This window comes from Balearica regulorum, chromosome W, assembly GCF_011004875.1.
Source record: "Balearica regulorum gibbericeps isolate bBalReg1 chromosome W, bBalReg1.pri, whole genome shotgun sequence".
Lineage (NCBI taxonomy): Eukaryota > Metazoa > Chordata > Aves > Gruiformes > Gruidae > Balearica > Balearica regulorum.
In genome coordinates, this window is record NC_046219.1 from 30,943,268 (window position 1) to 30,964,221 (window position 20,954).

Here is a 20,954-nt window from a genome sequence, read left to right on the forward strand (position 1 = left end):
TTGGTGCCCCAGTTCAAACCCAGGACGTGGATATTGTAATTCCCCTTATGATTATTATTGTGCTTATTGGGGGTGTGAAACTATTGCGATGGGGTGGACGCCTCCAAAGAAAGATAAATATCTCAAGGTTACCTGGGAACCACATGGATGTAACCCACCCGGTTATGCCCAATCTGGTAACATATGGAAAAGAGGAGACTGTATATCTCTAGGGGTCTTAATTCTGGAACCCCAAGACCCTGGATGGTTAGTAGGAGGAACCTGGGGGGTAAGATATTGGCAACCTGGAACCGATAGCGGATGCCTAATACTCATTAGAAAACAATCAATTCAAAATGATTCTCTAGATTTTGGGAACAAGACTTTTATGCCCCCCAGTCCTGAACCTCCACAAAATGCCCTTTGGAAGCTTATGCAGGCTACTTATCAGCTTTTGAATGTAACCAAACCTAACCTGACTAACCGTTGCTGGCTTTGTTTTACGATTAAACCTCCTTTTTATGAAGCAGTAGGGATATCAGAAAACCCCAAACGAGTTAACGGAAGCAACCCAGCTGAGTGCTACTGGAAGGATCCTAAAACGCCAGGTATAACCCTAACATCGGTTACAGGACAAGGTAAATGTATTGGAACCATTCTGAATAGGGGAATCTAATTAGCGTATAACAATTTAAAAAAAAAAAAAAAAGAATATAACTTGGCAATACTTGAGTCAGGCCCCACAAACTCAGGCTTCGCCTGTCTCATGCTCCAGTACAAAAGAAAACAATTAATAAAATAGTTGGAATGCAGAAGCAGGATAAGAGAAGCTGTAAATTAGGGAATAGTCCTTGGGTATGAACTAGAAAAGACACAAAGTTTGAGGCAACCTGATAAAGGGAGGCCCAACATGCCAACAAGCCTGGGACCATCTGGGCAGGATGGATAACAAGGTTGCTGAGCTTGCAAAACAGGGATAATGAAGAAGAGGTCACCCAACTCTGTCCACTGAAGAAGAGGAGAAAGAGGAAGATTTGAGGAGGACGACCCCTGACGACCACCTGAGAAAGAAACTGCGCAGGCGTATCAGGACATTAGCATATATTCAGGAGTTCCCGGAATAATAATGAATATGTATTAAATGTATCAGAAACCTAATGAATATGTAAACTCTTTTGTAATATAAATCACGAACAATTTGTTTCTCGTCGAGATGCACGTTCGTGGAAATATCCCGGTGCGACTCCCAGCGCTGCAATAAAGGATACCTGCTTAATAGTCACATTGGCTATTGAGTGAATTTCTTTGATTCAGATTGGCGACCCAGGTGGGACCCTCTCTGCCTGGCTGCAGGACCCATTGAGATTGGGACTCTCTTGGGTACCCCCGGGGATTTCTCCGGAGAGACTCCTCTCCTCAATCGGATCACTGCGGGGGCAGACAAGGACCATCTATTGAAAGGTATTCTTTAAAATATTTTGCTTTTATTTTTATTTGTTTAAGTAACTGTCTGGAGGTATTGGTTGTTTAGGAGTTTAACAGTTACTACTCTGTTTTTGGAACCGGTTGTTTGGTGGCTCCCCGTAGGTCGTTACGTTATAACGCAGGGTTGAGCATATGGGGGACTGCTAGCGTCTTATTCGCATACATTGGGACAGTAACTGACTGGAGGTATTGGTTGTCTAGGAGTTTAACAGTTACTGTTACACACACACACGCACTTGTAACTGTCTGGAGGTATTGGTTGTTTAGGAGTTTAACAGTTACTGTCACACACACACGCACTTGTAACTGTCTGGAGGTATTGGTTGTCTAGGAGTTTAACAGTTACTGTTACACACACACACGCACTTGAAAACTAACTGTCTGGAGGTATTGGTTGTTTAGGAGCTTAACAGTTACAGTTTCAAGAATTTTCTTTTTTTCTTTCTCAAGTATAACTTGAGGTGTTTGAATTTGTGTGAGTCATACAATCACGTACGAAGCGAGTGTGGAGTCCGGATCCGCGGTTCTGTTATCCCGCGAGGGAAACAGCCGGAGAAGGACGAAGCGAATGATTAATGATACCCTTGTGGGTAATTATTTAGATTAATAGTAGCATTGACATGTAAGTTTGGATGTCCTTTATTGCTGTGTTAAAAGACTAACTAAAAATCTGAATGATGCAGCCCCTGAAGTAGAATTGTTGATAAATGTGGGAATCAGAATATTGCTTTTGACACCCCAAAAATATTGTGAATCAATAATCATTTTTGAATGTTTATGGTATAAACAGAAATTATGAATTCAATCTGGGACAGACATAGAGTGTGCTAAGTGTAAAGTGTGAACCCCTTGAGAAAAAGGAGTGTGCTACCGAAATAGTAAAGATTGTTTGTGGTTGGCGAGATAGTAAAATGGGAAGTAATCAGAGCGGAGAAGTTTTAAAAAACAGCCCAAGAATAAGAATTTGGAATATAATACAATGTTACAATTGATGTTGTTTTGTAGAAGGAAGTTAGAAAAGAACAACAAGAAAATGAAAGAGCGGAGACAGGCAGGGAGAGACAGGGAAAGAGAGGGTAACCTGAGAGCTGCACTGCAGGAAGCGTCAGCAAACTAACTTCAGGGGAGGACGGCAATACCAAGGGGGAGAGGCGAGGCCCCTCCAGCACAAAATACCAGTAATACCTTAGGAGATCATCAGTGTGCATATTGTAAAGAACTGGGACATTGAAAATGGGATTATCAGAAATTTAAGGACCGTTTTAGGGGTCCTGTTCCTATCAGTCCAGAGGTTCTGGAGGAGGCACGATAAGCAGCTCCCTTTCAACCTCAGTTCCCCTGAACTAGGTCCTGAAGGGGACCGGGGGAAACCTCCCCAGCAGAACCCCTGGCTACAGTAGAGCTGGGAAAAAGGAAAATAGATTTTCTTGCAAATATCGGGGCAACTTATTCTGTTAAATACTTATGAAAGAAAATTGAGCGATGATACAGTAAACATTGTGAGTGCCACAGGGAAAGCGGAACAGCGTGCCTTTTCCATCCTTTAAATTTTAAGCTTGGAAAACAATGGATAACTCACCAATTTTTATATATGCCTGAATGTCCTATACCACTCTTGGGACGGCACCTATTGAGTAAATTGGAAATGCAGATCACCTTTAAAGATGGAAAAGTTCAATTATTAATCCCTGAATCTAAAGCCATTGAGGCAAGAGTTTTTATGTTGCAGGAGCAACCTAAGACTAACAAAGGAATTCCCGAGGAGGTGAAGAATACAGTGACATTTTTGACACGGGCTAATGAGGTCCCGGGTAGATCCAGAAGAGCGAAACCCATAAGAATTATCCTTAAACCTGGAACAAATCCAGTAAGACAAAATAATACCCATTAAAAATAGAGGCCAAAAAGGAATTTAAAAGGTTAATATTCAACTTTATAGAATACGGGTTGCTCATATAATGTGAATCAGAGTATAATACCCCAATTTTACCGGTGAAGAAACCGGATGGGAAGAATTATTGGCTAGTACAGGACTAAATTTGGTTTACCATACTGGACCCGAAGGATGCATTTTTCTGTCTGCCCTTGGCAGCAGAGAGTCAGAAGCTGTCAGAAAATCCTGAAACAGGCAGAAAAACACAATTAACTTGGACGGTGTTACCTCTAGGACTTAAGAATAGCCCTACTATCTTTGGGAACCAGTTGGCCCGAGAACTCGAAACATGGACTCCTCCATCTCAGACAGGGACTTTATTACTAGTGGCTACAACTACTAAGGAGGACTGCGCCCAATGGACAGTGAGCTTGTTAAATTTTCTAGGATTGAGTGGATACAAAGTTTCCCAGCAAAAGGCCCAAGTGATTCAGCAACAAGTCACTTACCTCGGATTTGAGATCTCGAGAGGACAAAGAGAAGGTCGAAAAGAAGCTATTTGCCGCACACCATTGCCGGGAACAGCAAAAGAATTTAGGACCTTTTTAGGTATGACAGGATGGTGCAAATTATGGATATATATAATTATGGACTCTTAATAAAACTATTGTACTAAAAGATAATCAGTTAAAGTTGACCTGGACGGGAGAAGCAAAAAGAGCCTTTGAACAACTGAAAACAGAACTGATGAGAGCACCGGCTTTAGGTCTTCCTGACGTGTCTAAACCCTTCTGGCTATTTTCTCATGAGAGGCAAGGAATAGCCTTAGGGGTGCTAGCTCAGCAACTAGGCCCTTATAAAAGAGCAGTAGCTTACTTTTCTAAGCAATTGGATGAAATAAGCAAAGGGTGGCCTGGATGTCTACGAGCAGTAGCTGCAGTTATCCTGAATGTACAGGAAGCACGCAAATTTACAATGGGCCAGAAAATTACAGTAATGGTGTCTCATACGGTTTCAGCCGTGTTAGAACAAAAAGGAGGACACTGGCTTTCCCCCTCTAGATTTCTGAAATACCAAGCAATACTAGTGGAACGAGATGATATAACTATAGTCATCACTAACATTGTGAACCCAGCTTCTTTCCTTAGTGGGGAAATCTCGGAGCCGGTGGTCCATGACTGTTTAAAAACGATAGAAGCAGTATATTCCAGCCGTCCCGATCTAAAAGAGGAGCCGCTCCACGATGCCGAGGACTCCTGGTATACAGACGGAAGCAGCTTTGTGAAACACGGAGAACGCCAAGCGGGATATGCTGTGACCACTACCCAAAAGGTAATAGAAGCAAAATCATTACCTGCAGGGACATCAGCACAAAAGGCTGAAATCATTGCCCTAACCCGAGCATTAGAGCTGGCAAGAGGGAAGAAGATTAATATCTGAACAGACTCAAAGTATGCCTTTGGAGTTGTACATGCCCATGGTGTTATCTGGAAGGGGACTTCTCACTGCTCAAGGAAAATATATTAAACATGCAAAAGAAATTCTAAAGTTATTAGAAGCCGTAAATCTTCCAGAAAAAGTAGCTATTATGCATTGTAAAGGGCACCAAAAAGGTAACACCGACCAAGAGATTGGCAATAAATTGGCAGACTCAGAGGCTAGAAAGGCAGCAGAAAAGGGTAAAGTGATGGCAGCCTTAATTCCAGATGGTAAACTTCAAATTCCAAATTCTGATTTGGAGCCAGATAAGTATTCCAAAGAAGATAAAAAAATTAATCAATGATTTAGAAGGTAACAAAGGAAAAGATGGATGGTTTTATGTTCCAGATGGACGAATAATAGTACCCTCTAATTTGTCATGGAAATTAGTTTTAGATGAACATAAGAAAACACATTGGGGTACAGATGCTTTATATAAACAATTAAACCAGAAGCTAGTAAGTTGAAATTTGTACACTACTGTGAAACAAGTAACCCAAAGGTGCGAAATTTGTTTAAAGAATAACCCGAATACCTCAAACAAGATTCAGATGGGTGTAATAGGAAAAGGTAATAGTCACAGACAGTTAAATATAATCGAACAAACTGTTCTAGCAACACAAGTTAGAGGATTAGATCAACCCATACATCCTTTTAAACCCAGAGACTGGGTTTATGTTAAGAATTTCACAGGTAAACCATTGGAAGAGAAGTGGAATGGACCATTTCAAGTGCTGTTAACAACCCTCACTGCAATCAAGATCAAAGAGCAGCCCGCGTGGATTCAAGGATCAAGAAGGTCCCTGCATCATGGACTGTGGAACCACAATCACCCCTTAAGATAAAAATAAAAAGGACATTATGATCAATTGGACACTACTCGTGACAATAATAGTCCTGAGCCACGTCAGTCAGGTAGAAGGATGGAATCAAAATCTACACTTCCAAAACATCACTCAGATGCCTAAATATTCCGGCCACGGAATATCCTTAATAGGAGTTCCGCTTCCATCTAATGTCCCCTGGACAAATCCGGTTTTTTGGGCCAACACCACCCTTAGAAAAGATTCCCAGTCCAAATGGAACCAGGAATGGAAGGTAGACGTGATAGCGAATTGTACCTCGAGTAATAGCTGTTTGGTAAGTTCAGGAAAGGGCACCTTTGTAGGAGAATATTCAAAATGTAACAAGTCCATTTCTTTAAATATGACATTGATTGATCCTGTTTTTCAAAGGTTGAACTATACTGGACTCCCGGTCCCATTAGGAACGGGATGGTATTGGCTATGTGGTACACTGGCTATGAAGATATTGCCCCTAGGATGGAAAGGAGCTTGTACTCTTGGAGCTTTAGTTCCTAACATTACTATCGTTGACAAACTATACCCACAGGATGAAAGAATAACAACTTCCCTCAAAAGGATAAAGAAAACTCATAACGCTATAGCAGATAGGTTTACTAAGTTCCATAGTTTTGTAAGGTGGTTTCTCCCATGGCTAGGGATAAGTGAACTAGAAAAAAACTATAGTGAACATTTCAGCAGTAATAGAAAACATTGAGAACAAAACCATTGATGCAATACAGGCCTTGCAAATTGAAATAACTAGTCTGTCAAAAGAAGTGACTCAAAACCGAATGGCCCTTGATTTATTATTAGCTTCACAAGGTGGTGTTTGTGCAACCATAGATATAAGCTGTTGTATGTACATAGACCAAAGCGGTAGAATCTCCACAGATTTAGACGAAATCCGTAGACAAAGCAAAATATTGCATAAAATAACTAAAGACCATACCTCATGGGGTTTTGAAGAAATTTGGCACAAGTTAACTTCCTGGCTACCTAATTCGACCTGGCTCCGGCAGCTATTTGGTTTTGTCCTGCTTATAGGACTGATTATAATCCTGACTTGTATATTAATACAATGTGCATTTTGGTGTAGTAGGCGAACTTCAGGAGAATATGAGAACTGGAAACAAAATAAGATAAGACACGCAGTAGAGTCAGGGAAATACTTTAAGAGAACATTGCAAAAAGAGAATGTATTGTAGGCCTTCTTGCGAAAGAATTCGCAACTTTAATGAAAAGGGGGGAATGAATAGGGGAATCTAATTAGCATATAACAATTTAAAAAAAAAAAAGAATATAACTTGGCAATACTTGAGTCAGGCCCCACAAACTCAGGCTTCGCCTGTCTCATGCTCCAGTACAAAAGAAAACAATTAATAAAATAGTTGGAATGCAGAAGCAGGATAAGAGAAGCTGTAAATTAGGGAATAGTCCTTGGGTATGAACTAGAAAAGACACAAAGTTTGAGGCAACCTGATAAAGGGAGGCCCAACATGCCAACAAGCCTGGGACCATCTGGGCAGGATGGATAACAAGGTTGCTGAGCTTGCAAAACGGGGATAATGAAGAAGAGGTCACCCAACTCTGTCCACTGAAGAAGAGGAGAAAGAGGAAGATTTGAGGAGGACGACCCCTGACGACCACCTGAGAAAGAAACTGCGCAGGCATATCAGGACATTAGCATATATTCAGGAGTTCCCGGAATAATAATGAATATGTATTAAATGTATCAGAAACCTAATGAATATGTAAACTCTTTTGTAATATAAATCACGAACAATTTGTTTCTCGTCGAGACGCACGTTCGTGGAAATATCCCGGTGCGACTCCCAGCGCTGCAATAAAGGATACCTGCTTAATAGTCACATTGGCTATTGAGTGAATTTTCTTTGATTCAGTTCCCCCACACCAATAACATTTCCCAAGTGACCCAGAGGTAAGAGAAACACTTGCTTTAAGCCATCGAGAGCTACTACGTTTTAATGAACAAAATGTGGAAAAGAAAAAGGGGGGATTGTAATAAACATATAAAGGTTTGTTCATAAAATGAAGGAATAAAGGGGTTAAGTAAAATAACAGGAACTCAGAAGGCAGAACTGAAAAAAACTGACAATTATGTTCAGATAAAGAACAAAAAGAAACCTGCAAAGTGGCTAATTCCAGAGCAATATAGCTAGCTTGCAGGCCTTTTGTTGAGCAATATAGCTAAAGTGTAACAAATGCAATGGCCAAATATGGAAGTTTACCTATAGGTCAAGGACTCAGCTGCGAGGAAGAGGAGCACCTCCCCCCCCCACGACCACCAGAGGGCAGATCACGACCACCTAGCAACAGGCCGCGCAGACGCAGAGTACAACAAGCCGGAACTAAGAAGACTAAGAACTCTGGGGTCTGGGAGGGAAGGCGCGAGCCGTTGGCGGGAGCAGAGACTTCCCTGGCTGCCCAGCGCTGTTTTGCCTGCTGTCGCTTGCTTTAATAAATCAAATTAACTTAATTGGCAAGGACTTTGGCTCTTTATTGCCCCTAACCTATAACAGGGACAACAAAGGGAGAGGGAAATAACAACAACAGTACTTACAACAAAATATACAAACCAGGTGATAACACAAGGCAATTTACTAACCAGACACTCAGACCATCCCAGAGCCATGCTGAATCACCCATCACCAACTAGCCCCCTTTTATGGTGAGCATGATGTCACATGGTATGGAATACTCCCTTGGCCAACTTGGTTCACCTGTCCTGGCTGCTTGTGAAAATTAACTCTATCCTAGCCAAAACCAGGACACTTACCCCCAAAAGCTTTTAAAGCAGATCCAACAGCAGCTGGACTGCTGAGGCTTTCATGCTTCCCAGTGTGATACAGGGGATGCCTGCACGGTGATGGAGGAGGAAGGATGAGCACTCTCATTCTCAGACAGGTAACTAATTCTTTTTTTTGCTCATAGGTGCATGATATTAAGAGTATGGGTTATAAGTTATGAAATCTTATGACTTGAATGATAAGTAAATTAACATGATAAACTGGGGCTCAATCCCCTTTTGCCCTGATTATCATGTTTGTTTATCATATTTCTTAATGAGTTCATGAAATAAAGTTTAAATCACAGAGTATGTTGTCTCGTAAATTTGAGAGATCTGAATGGATCTTGACACCCCTGTCACTGAGTACCTGGAGCAGCTCCTGCCCTGTGTCCCCTAGAGCTGCTGGCTCTGGCCACACAAGCAATAAAGAGCAGGGGGGCACAGGCAGTCCCAGCATCCCCGCCATCCCAGGGCATCCTCAGGCTGGGCATTTGGAGGGGGAGCCCCATGTCCCGGGCACCCTGAGCCCCATGAGACCACGCAGTGCAGGCATGGGGACACCCTCCAGCCCTTCTGCAAGTCACTGCTGCTCTAAAACGTGGGGGCAGCCCCACTGCTGCTCCATCTGCCCCCCCCCAGGGCATGGCATGGTCCCAACCCCCCTCCTTGGACATGGAGGGAGAACCCTGGCATGGCCCCATCCCCTGGGATGTGCCCTCTCCTGGCACCTGCAGCAGGTGACACGCAGCCCCCGTCCCCAGGCACAGATGGGTTCCAGTAAGAGGCAGCAGTGGCGCTGCCAGAGCATGAGCTCAGAGGAACGCACCGCAGCCCTTGTGCCAAAGCAAACCCCGCCGCGGTGGCTCTGTCTTCCCAGCACCACCCCGAGCCCTTGACAGCTGCCTCTGTGCCGCAGCTGCCCCGTCCTGGCTCCCGGCGCCTGCTCCGATCCCTGCCCCATGCCAAGGCCAGACCCCCAGGGTACAACACTTCCAGGATGCTCCCGGCAGCCATCCCCTGCCCAGGCTGAGCTCGATGTAGGGTCTCCCCTGGCTCCCCGCCCTGCTTGGCACTCCAGGGCAGAGCAAAGCAGAGGTCAGAGGATGGAGGGGTTTGGGGAAGTTTGCATTTCAACAAAATAGTTTGCAGTGACTCATATTTACACCTCTGTGTGTGTGTATTTACATGACCCTGTGGAGCTATATACAGGGGAGGGGGAGATTGGGGTGGGGGGGAGCTGCGGTGTTGAAGCCTGCCCTGCTCTGGCCGAGGGGCCAGTCCCAGCAGGAGCCCCTGTTTCCTCCACCCCCAGGAGGGGGTGATGTGGGTGCAACTTCTGTCAGGGGCCAGGTACTGAAAAGAGATGGTAAAGTGCCCTGCAGGGCAGCCAGGCCCTGGGAGCATCTCAGAGCCAGCTGAGTCACGGGGGAGAGGGCGGGGGGGGGCAAAGAGCCCAGAGGGTGGGGAGATATGGGGTCCCCCAGGCTGGATCAGGGCTTGTTCCCTCCCTCCAGCGGAGGCTGGAGAGGGAGGTGAACTTTGCTGGTGCCGATGGAGGGGGGCAGGCAGTGCCGTGGCCATTGGCCTACCCGAGCCCTGCTGAAGCAGGGAGCTGTGGTGGCAGGGGGCTCTGGTGCATCCCGGGGGGCCAGGTGCTGGGAAGCATAGTGGCCCATTGAGGTTGGGGGTTCCGCCACCAGGCTCAAATGACTTTGGGGTCTTTTCTCTCGCTCAGCAGCCAGTACGTCTACATCTTCCCCTTGCCCTGGGGGGCAGAGGGGGTGGTGAGATCCTCCCCAGCCCCCAGTGCTGCCCCTTGGATGCCATCCCCAGCACTGAGGGGGACAGAGGGTCCCAGCTCCGACCCATCCACCCAGTGCACGCCCCTGCAGCAGGAAGGGCTGGCACCCTGCCAGGGTCCCTGCATCCTCACCTTCATCTCCACGTCCTCACGCAGCTCCAGCTTGAAGCAGCCAAACTCATCCAGGACTTCCTTGGTGGTGGAGGAGACATGGATCTTCAGGGCTGGGTGGCACAGAGGGGCAAAAGGGACATGGCTGGGTCTGGGAGCAAGGCACGATCTGCCAACCCCACGGCTAACCCTGGCCACTGGACTCCATGCGGGATGCAGTGTTCACCGTGTCCCCAAACAGGCAGTACTGCGACATCTTCAGACCCACAACTCTGGCGCACACAGGACCTGCGGGCACAGAGATGCCCAGGGCTGCTGCAGGGCAGGCGAGCACCCTGCAGCCACGGTGCCAGCCAGCACAGGGGCTCACTGGGGTGTACGCCAATGTGCAGGCGGAGCTGGTTGTTGGGCTGGTGACAGATCTTGAAGGTTTTGACAGCCTCAAGCAGGGCCAGGGCCATACAGGTGATCTTGCGGGCATGTAGCTTCCCATTGTGCACCGGCAGCCCTGACACCACCATGTAGGCATCCTTGATGGTCTCCACCTGCAGGGTCAGGGCGAGTGAGTACACCCCAGGCTCCCTACTACCCACCTCACTTTGGGGGGGCTGTGCTTGCTCACCTCCCCCCCCTCACCTTGTAGACATCAAAGTTGTCAATGATGGCATCAAAGCAAGTGTAGAGATCATTCAGCAGCATCACGACCTGGAAGGGGCAAGGAGGTATGTGGGGCTGGGAGTGGGCGCATCCCCCCAGCCCCGGGGACGGTACTGCCAAGGTATGAGACTCCCCTCCAAAGGCCTGCTCTCACCTGCATGGGGGTGCTCTCCATCAAGAGGGCAGTGAAGCCCACAATGTTGCTGAAGTAGATGGTGATGCTGTCAAAAGCCTCATCTTGTACCATCTCCCCGTGCTTCAGTTGCTCTGCCACAGAGCTGGCGAGGACGGGGGGGGATAGTGGTGGGTTCCCTTCCTCCCCAAACTCTGCACTCCCTGTTCCCCCTGCCCCCCTCCCTTGCCCTACACCAGCACGGAGAGCTGGCAAGGGACCCCATGCTTGCATGGTGGTGGGTGCATGCTGACCCCACACAAACCCTTGGCCCCACACGCTCCCATCTCTCCCCCTCTCACTGGGGCAGGATCTGGTAGAGGAGGTTCTCCGCCTCACGCTTCTCCTCCAGGTAGGCCTGCGTCCGCTCCTCCACCAGCTTCTCCAGGTTGTTGGCGTACTGCTCCATGTGCAACAGCAGGTTGTCCAGGATGCTGGTGATGCCCTCCCTGCTGGGGTGCAGGCAGCTGGCACTGCGGGCAGGTAGAGGGGCCCCCCAATCCCCCTATGGCTGTCCCCACTCCCACCCAAGGCCACCTTCCCTGCTTGCCAGCCACCCACTTGTTGAATCTACAGATGAAGATCTTGATCTGGCTGAAGTCAGGGTGCTTGACTGGCTCCTGTGCCCAGCAGCGCTCCATCAGCACCACCAGCACCCCACTGTGCACCCCAATGTCAATGGAGGGGCAGAAGAAGGGCTTCTGGCTGTTATGCACCTTCTGCACAAGGTCTGCCAGGGGATGGCTGACAGTGAACACTGGATCCCCCCGGCGGGGATGGGACCACCCCATGCCCACCCCTCACCTTCACCTTTGGGGCTCAGGTCCATGCCCTCAATGTAGAAGGGGCCATTACACAGGGCAACCTCTTGCATGATGATGCCAAAGCTGTAGATGTCAGCTTTCTGCATACCTGGGGCGGGCAGGCACACCTTCTGCAGCAGCTCCGGGGCCGTCCACAGCTTCTCTGATGGGACATAGCCATGGGGTGGTGAGGCAGGGCCATCTCAATTCCCCCAGTCCCCATTGACGGGCACTCACTGGCATAGAGGGCACGCATGTCCTTGGCATAGCAGGGTGAGCGGAAGCTGGCCAGCCCATAGTCGGTGATCTTCAGCACAAAGTGGATGTCCACCACGCAGTTGGATGACTTGAGGCTGCCATGGTGGCCAATGATGCTGTTGTGCAGGAAGGCCATTCCCTGGTACAGATGGACATGGCACCCCCCAGGCACCCCCCCTTCCAGCCCCTCATGCCCCTTGCTTGAATACCTTGACAATGTCCTTGATGAGGGAGTAGCGAAACATCCAGTCCAGGTTGATGCTCTCATTCTCCAGGATGTCCTGGAACAGCACATTGAGCGGGCCCCACCGACTGCCCGGGACAGCGGCACTGGCACCAGCCTCACCGAGCACCCAACCATGGGGCGCTCCGCAGCATCCACCCTCTCCCCTTCACCAGCCTCTGACACCTGTTTGGGCAGCTCTGCCGTGAGTCTCGTGGGGCTTGGGTGGCCACCAGCATCTACAGCCCTGTCCTCAACACCCAGCCCAGCTGGGTCACCAGAAGTGTCTAAGTGTCACCCCCAGTGCCCCCCCCCCCCACCTGCAGGATGCCTTGTGGGCAATACTCAGTGACGATGCAGATGTTGGGGTGGGGGGGTGTCAATGCATACCCTGATGAAATGGGTGAGGTGGTTGAACTGGATGTCCTGCATCTGGAGGTGGAAGCAGAGTCCAGACAGTGCTGTGGTCGGGGGGGGGGGGGATGCGCTGCTGCTTCCACCAGTCCCCCCTCACTGCCAGGACCAGCCCCTGCACCCCCAAGCAGGGTGCCTACCCTGGCCCAGACCCCAAACCTCCATGTTTCAGCTCTAAAAGCACCTGCCACATCAGCTCAATGCACTTCTTGTTGATGTGCTTGATGGACACCACGTTGCCCTGGGGTGCCAGGGAGGGGGAAGAGGTCAGTGCCTGCTGGGTGGATCTGGGGAGTGGAGGAAGGTGCCAGCATCCTGCGGGGTGGCAGTGCATCCAAGGGGGAGCACTCCAGCAGGACTGGGGGGGGGTTGGGGGGAGGGCTCAGCTCCCTGCCTGCCACACTGACCTTGAAGTGGCTGGTGTTGGCAAAGATCTGGTACTTGCCATGGGCGGTCATCAGGGAGCTGTAGCTGGAGCCACGCTGCAGGGAAGGAGGGAGTTAGAGATGCGGACCCCAGAGTGTATATGGGGTGACAGGCACCGATGGAGGTGAGCAGGGACACCCAGGGGTGTACAGGGGATGGTGCAGGATGAGCTCTGAAGGGTCAGCACAAGCTCTGCATGCTCTGTAGGGAGGGTGAAGTCTATAGGATGAGGTATGGTGTGCTGCAGGGAATGGAGGGGGAGTAAGGAACGGATAAGGTGTGGCTGTGCAGGGGGTGGAGGGCTGCACAGGGGCAGGATGAGATGTGGCTCTGTAATGGATGGAGAGCTGCATAGGGGACAAAGGGCTGCATAGAGGACAGATGGCTGTGTAGAGGACGGATGAGGTCTGGTGCTCTGTAGAGGATTCAGAGCTGTGTAGGGGATGGAGGGTCACGTAGGGGATGGATGAAATGTGGCTTTATAGGGGATGGAGAGCTATGTAGGGAGGGAGGGCTATGTAGGGGATGGATGCAATGGGACTGTAGCTCTGTAGGGGATAGAGGCCCACGTAGGGGATCGACATGATGCAGCAGTAAGGGAGGAGTGTTGTGCAGAGAGGGAAGATGGTGCAGGGTCAGGAGGAGGGTGGTGCCCCAGGACTGGCAGCTCTCACTAGGGACAAGGCAAGCTGGCTACCCACTGCCTTGTGGTACTGCTTGGGGCTTCCAAATTGCAGCTTGTCCCAACACATCCTCCAGAGCATGCTGGCAATCTCCTTCTCCAGCATCAGCTTCCTGGGGGGTACATGGGGGACAGGCCCCCGCAGGCCCCTGTCCTGCCTGCTCCCCTGCCAGGCTGAGGGGTGCCTGGTGCCCAGGCAGAGGCTCCCCCAGCCCCAACTGACCTGAAGATCATAGAATCTTCATCTTCAGGTTGGAAAAGACCTCTAAGATCATCAAGTCCAACCGCTGACCCAACACCACCATGTCTACAAGCTGTGTTGGCTGTCACCAATTACCTCCTTGTTTTCCATGCGCCTGAGCATAGTTTCCAGGAGGATCTGCTCCATGACTCTTGCCAGGCACAGAGGTGAGACTGACCAGCCTGTAGTTCCCTGGGTCTTCCTTTTTTCCCTTCCTAAAAAAGGGGGTTATGTTTCCTCTTTTCCAATCAGTGGGAACTTCGCCAGACTGCCACGACTTCTCAAATATGATGACATAGAGGGCGACACCCCCTCCTTGTCTTCTCTGCCTGTCATAGAATCTTTAAGGTTGGAAAGGACCGCTAAGATCATCGAGTCCAACCGTTGACCCAACACCACCATGTCTACTAAACCATGTCCCCAAGTGCCACGTCTGCATGTTTTCTGAACACCTCCAGGGATGGTGACTCCACCAACTCTCTGGGCAGCCTGTTCCAATGCCTGATCACTCTTTCAGTGAAGAAATTTTTCCTAATATCTAATCTAAACCTCCCCTGATGCAACTTGAGACCATTTCCTCTTGTCCTTTCGCTAGTTACTTGGGAGAAGAGACCAACACCCACCTCACTACACCCTCCTTTCAGGTAGTTGTAGAGAGCGATAAGGTCTCCCCGCAGCCTCCTCTTCTCCAGGCTAAACAACCCCAGTTCCCTCAGCCCCTCCTCATAAGACTTGTGCTCCAGTCCCTTGACCAGCTTCATTGCCCTTCTCTGGACACACTCCAGCACCTCAATGTCTGTCTTGTAGTGAGGGGACCAAAACAGAACACAGTATTCGAGGTGCGGCCTCACCAGAGCCGAGTACAGGGGCACAATCACTTCCCTACTCCTGCTGGCCACACTATTCCTGATACAAGCCAGGATGCTGTTGGCCTTCTTGGCCACCTGGACACACTGCTGGCTCATGTTCAGCCAGCTGTCAACCAGCACCCCCAGGTCCTTTTCCTCCAGGCAGCTTTCCAGCCACTCTTCCCCAAGCCTGTAGCGTTGCATGGGGTTGTTGTGACTGAAGTGCAGGACCCGGCACTTGGCCTTGTTAAACCTCATACAGTTGGCCTCGGCCCATCAATCCAGCCTGTCCAGATCCCTCTGCAGAGCCTTCCTACCCTTGAGCAGATTCACACTCCTGCCCAGTTTGGTGTCATCTGCAAACTTACTGAGGGCGTATTCAATCCCCTCATCCAGATCATTGATAAAGATATTAAAGACTGGCCCCAAGACTGAGCCCTGGGGAACACTGCTTGTGACCGGCCACCAACTGGATTTAACTCCATTCACCACAACTCTCTGGGCTTGGCCTTCCAGCCAGTTTTTTACCCAGCGAAGAGTGCACCTGTCTAAGCCATGAGCCTCCAGCTTCTCTAGGAGAATGCTGTGGGAGACAGTATCGAAGGCTTTACTGAAGTCCAGGTAGATAACATCCACAGCCTTTCCCTCATCCACTGGGCAGGTCACCTGGTCATAGAAGGAGATCAGGTTGGTCAAGCAGGACCTGCCTTTCATGAACCCGTGCTGGCTGGGCCTGATGAGGAAACTGGAGATGCCAAACATGACAAAGGTGAGGCCAGTGCCCAAAGCCACAATGGCTGGCATGGAGAGGGGGTGCTGCAGGCAGGAGGGGCTGTCAGTGTGGCTTGGCTGGCCATGGGCACTGGGTTCCTATGCACCCACAGGGAAGGGTGCTGGGGATCGAGGGACATGGGGACCTGGTACACCCACTTTTATCACAGAGGGTTTTATCCACGTCGAAGACGCAGGGCAGGTTGTCCAAGGGGGAGTCCCTTTCACCCAGGGGATGGGTTGGCCCAGCCAGTGGATCTGCTTCTCCACACTCGAGTAGTGTCCCACCACCTATGGCAGAGAGACCTGAGCCCACACACCCCACCAGCCCCCAGCCCCAGCTGCCAGCAGGATCCCAGTGCCAGCCCCCACCTCATACTGCCCGCTCTTGGGGTCACCCATGGCCTATAGGTTGAAGTCAGTGTCCCGGTCATTGTTGTTGTCCATGCTCACCAGCCCCATCACCCCTGTGGAAGAAGTGAGACCCAGGTGGGATGGGGACTGCGTCCCCCTGCCACCGTGGCACCCCCATCCAAGATGCCCTTGTCCCACCATTACCCTGGAACTTGTGTTCCTGCATCTTCTCAATGATGTGGGTGGTGTTTTTCTTGGAGCCACTTTCCCGTAGGGTCTCGTTCAGCACCACGGTGTACAGCAGCATCCTGTCGTAGAAACACCCCACTACCAGGTTCATCTGCCAGGAGGTACCTCAGTGCACCCGCGGCCACATGCATGGGGGCACCCCAGCCCCAGGACCCCCACACCAGGACTGTGTACGCACCCTTTGGGGATGGCACTACCTGTGGCTGTTCCCACCAGGGATGGACTCTCTGGTGTTGCCTGTGGCCATGTCCCACACTCTGCACCCTGGGGAGGGTCCCCACCACCTCATCATGCAGGGGGAATTGCTCACCAAGGAGTAGTTGAGCTGCACCCCAAATTTCTGCTTGGCTCGCAGGATGAGCTGGGTTTGGAAGTGCTGGTACTCGGCGTTTTGGGGCTCATAGTAGGTGATCACCAGCACCATCTGCAACAGAGCACAGCACCCCAGCTCATGCACTGGTGCCAGGCTGCAGAGGTCCCCATCCCCATGGCCAGGCAGGCGGCCGCAGCTCACCTGGAAAGCCTTACGCAGCCCCAAGTCCTGGCCTGGGCTCTGCTGCCAGGGCTTGAAGGGGTCACAGGCAGAGTCACCCTGCAGGCTCTCCCCGAAGACATCCAGGTAGAAGAAGACATAGTCGCCATTGGTGAGGGTCTCCTGCTGCACCAGCTGCATGATCTGGTGCAGCATTTCTGGCAGCCTTCAGAGATACACCACTGATGACGAGATGCGAGGTGTCAGGGAGGTGATGCCAGGCACGGGGTGGGATGCTTTCCCTTGGGGCAACAGGGTGGAGTAACCCTGGGGGCACACTCGGCAGCTGCAGGAAGTGGAGAATGGAGCAGGCAGATGGGGCAGGGCTCGGCTCACCACCTTCTCATGCCATGTGCCTCATGGCCACAGAGCCTGCTTGGCCCCATCGCCCTTGCTGGCCCCGACCTACTCTTGCCCCATCAGACACTTTGGGCTGAAGGGGCCAAAAGGAGAATGCTCCAAAATATGGAGTGTCCAAAACCCCCCTGAGCAGGTGCCCTCCTCGCCCTCGTGGAGGATGGAGGCAGCAGCAGTGCTGGAGAAATGCCACACTCAGGTGCTGTCATGCTCAGGTGCAGCCCTTCTGCATGGCACCCAGCACCCTGGCTAGATCCGGAGCACAGGGAGGGCTGGGAAGAGCAAGGAAGCCCTGTGCCCTGGGATGAGGTCCCTGCTGCCAGCAGGCACCCGGCCACGCAGGCAGCAGGGCTGGCAGGGGGTCACCCACAGGGACAGCAAGGCAGCCCATGGGTGGGAGAAGAAACCCAGCTCATCCACCCTGGGTATGGGAAACCCGCAGCAGCATGGGGAGCTGCTCCTGGGCATGGGGGAGAGGGAAATTGTGGCAGCTTGGGCAAAAGCCCATTTCAGGGTCAGAAAGTGGTCCCTCCAAGTGCTGTAATATCTTGAATAAATACTCTCTGCTTCCCCACTTCGCTGGTCCTGCATCCAGAAATGTGCCAAATCACTCTTCCGGGACAGGCAGCCCAGCATCTCCCCAGCATGCAGAGGCTGAGGGTCTCCCCATGGGGACACAGCATGGGACCCTCCCCATCCCAGCGCAGGCACCAGGAAAAGGCAACATGCAGCACTGCAGGGGCTGGGGAACCACAATAGCTGGAGGCAGGTGGTGGGGCACCTCAGGCAGCCAGCCCTCACAGTGGCAGCGGCAAAACTCCACCTGGTCAAAGGCCACTGAGCAGGGGGGGACACAGTGCCTCAACAGCTCCCCAGGGACAGGTTGCAAGGAGCTGTGCAGAAGGGAATGGTCAATGGTCAGGGCTCTCCATGATGCTGGCAACTGCCTCCAGCTGGCAGCCTCCTGCCTGGCCAGTAGCACCCCTGCCTGCTCACGCTCCCCCTGGGGGTCGGCGAATGGCCAAAGGCAGCCTCAGCATCGCTGAGGACAAGGGGAATGGGGTCCTGTAAGGCTGAGGTGCACGCAGCCCCCCAGGCATTTATTTAGGGGATGCCCATGATGCAAGAAGCAGAGTACATGGCCCCAGGGGATGGGCAGGACCCTGAGCACTCAGATGGGGTAGCAGGACCCTGACCTCTGCATGATGGAAGAAAACCCTAAAGTGAGGATGAATCCTGATTTTGGGCAGCAAATCCCTGTAAATGCCAGTTTCAGGCAGTCCCACCAGTTCAGGGCACTGCAGCGCAGAGACCCCCACGCCATCCGAGTAGCCATCCCACACAAAGACCAAATGCACTCCTTTCCTGGCAGCAGCACCTGGCCATCTCCCCAGGCAGGGGACTTGGGCTTTGCAGGCAAATGCTCCGGTAATTCTCTCAGTCACAGCTCTCATTATATCAGTGCTTTTGCAAGTGGCAGGAGACATGTGGGCCCCTGCACGTCGCCCAGGCACCAGCGAGAGGGGCAACAGGAAGCACAAGGCAGCCGTACATGGGATGGGGAGATGCACCCGCTCTTTAGAGCTGCAAACATTGGACATCGGCAGCGTCAGGGGCCCACAGCATGGCAGGGAAGCGGCTTTCCCCAGGAAAGGTTCACCAAACTCCTGCCCATCACCTGGGAGAATGAAGGTGATGCCAAGAGGGATGACATATGGTTTCATTGCAGGGCATGGACATGCATGCAGCTGCGACTGAGGCTCCTGCTTCCCTCTCTATGCCATGCCACACGAAGGTGGGCACCCCTGGGACAGCCTTGTAGAGTCCCCGCTCCCTGCCCCACGCCCCCAGGTTAGGAAAGCATCTAACGTCAGCATTGCAGCCCTGAGCACCCATCCCCATGGGGCCAAGCACCCAGCCCCCACACCCTGCCCCCAGCTCTGGACTGTGTCTAGAGGGCCCAGAATCCCCTGCATCCCAGCTTGGAGGGCCCTCAGGTCTCTGCCCGCACCCAGCCTCCTCCTCTGGCCCCAAGCAGCCATGGCTCCCTGCCTGCACCAGAAGGGATCGATTCCCATTGGGGTGATTTACAGCACCAAGCTGGAAACATTGATGGGAATCGCTGATTTTTACCCTTTTTTCCTGTGTGGTCCTTTGCCCCTGTCCCACGTGAAACTCCACACCCCACAGCTGGTGATGGCACACACAGGGAGTCTCCATCCCAGCCCCTCAGCCAAGCAAACGAGAGGGGCAGCCACAAGCTGCTCAGCTCCTGCAGCCTACCATGGGATGCCCAGCCCCGTGGACCCAGCCCCACTGGCCTCAGTCTTGGGGGAACCCGGTCTAGCACCCCAAAGCACCCCAGCCATGTGCCCCCAGCCTGGCCCCACACAGCCTTGGCCATGTCTCTCACTGGCCCATCTGGCTCCGCTTCTCCCGGCTCAATGTCCTTCTTAATGACACAGCATTTTAGGATCCATTAAAAAGCATCACGGAGCGGCTGGCTCCAGGATTGATACATCCCACTCATCAATATTGAAAGAACATCAGGCTGCCCTTGCTCTCCAGCTGCCTCTGTAATCCCCTCCATTTCCTCCTGCTTCCAATATAGCCGCTCTCCCAAGGCACTCACAAGGTGCCAAATTGAATTATCCCTCCATCAGCAGGGTGGGGCTGTTTGCAGCCCCATCCCTGGGGTGCAGTGGGGACCAGCACAGCCTGGGGCACCCAGGTGCCAGGCTAGGGGGGCCCTCCCTGAGCAGGGCATGGCCACCTCAGCGTGCCAGCACCAAGCTGCTCCAAGCATGTAACCACAGCCAGCGCTGCTCTTCAGCTGGCCATGTCCACACCATCACCCGCAGCCTCCAAAGTGGTGGCTGGGTCCAGTCTGCTTCTGGGGACACCCTGATCCTGCTAACGCAGAGGGCAGGGTGGCCCTGGTGCCCCTCACACCAATTCATCGCACCAGGGTGAGAGTCTGCCCTGGCTCTCCCCTGGCACAGTGTGACAGAGGGACCCCACAGTCTCCCATCCTACCCTGGACCCCCCCTGCTGGCACTGGGGGGGTCCCAGGGATCCCAGGGACTGCCTTCTCTCCTGTGCACCCACCAACTGGGGCCACCAGTGCAGGTCCCGCTGCTCCCCCAGCCCCACCGCAATCAAATGCTCCTACCCCTTGCTACACTCTACATACAACCCACTTTGCCCACCCCTCCCCATGCCTCACACGGGTCCCACTGGACCCTTGGTCCTTTGCTGTGCCCCACATGGGAGTCACTGTTCTCACCCCCCACTGTGTCCTTGGCCTCTCACTGTGCCCTACACGGGTCCCACTATGTCCTTGGCTCCTCACTGCACCTCACACAGGTCCTGCTGTGTCCTTGCCCCTTTGCTGTGCCCCACATAGGTCCCACTGCCTTCCTAGTCTCTTGCTTTGCCTCATACGGGTCTCACTGTGTCCCCGTCCCCTTGTTGCACCCCACACAGGTCCCACTTCCCCCCCCCAGCCCCTTGCTGTGCCCCACATGGGTCCCACTGCACCCCGTCCCCTCGCTGCGCTCCACAGAGTATTTTGCTTCCTCCTCT

General features: G+C 52.0%; 1 protein-coding gene and 1 pseudogene across 1 annotated transcript in view; both read right to left on the minus strand.

Moving 5' to 3' along the window:
• The window catches only part of LOC142599170 (dual specificity testis-specific protein kinase 1-like), a 376,984-nt gene that overhangs the window by 319,643 nt on the left and 36,387 nt on the right, over positions 1–20,954 (minus strand). The gene's annotated exons all lie outside the window — the stretch shown is intronic.
• On the minus strand, positions 10,173–17,398 carry LOC142599353 (atrial natriuretic peptide receptor 2-like; annotated as a pseudogene).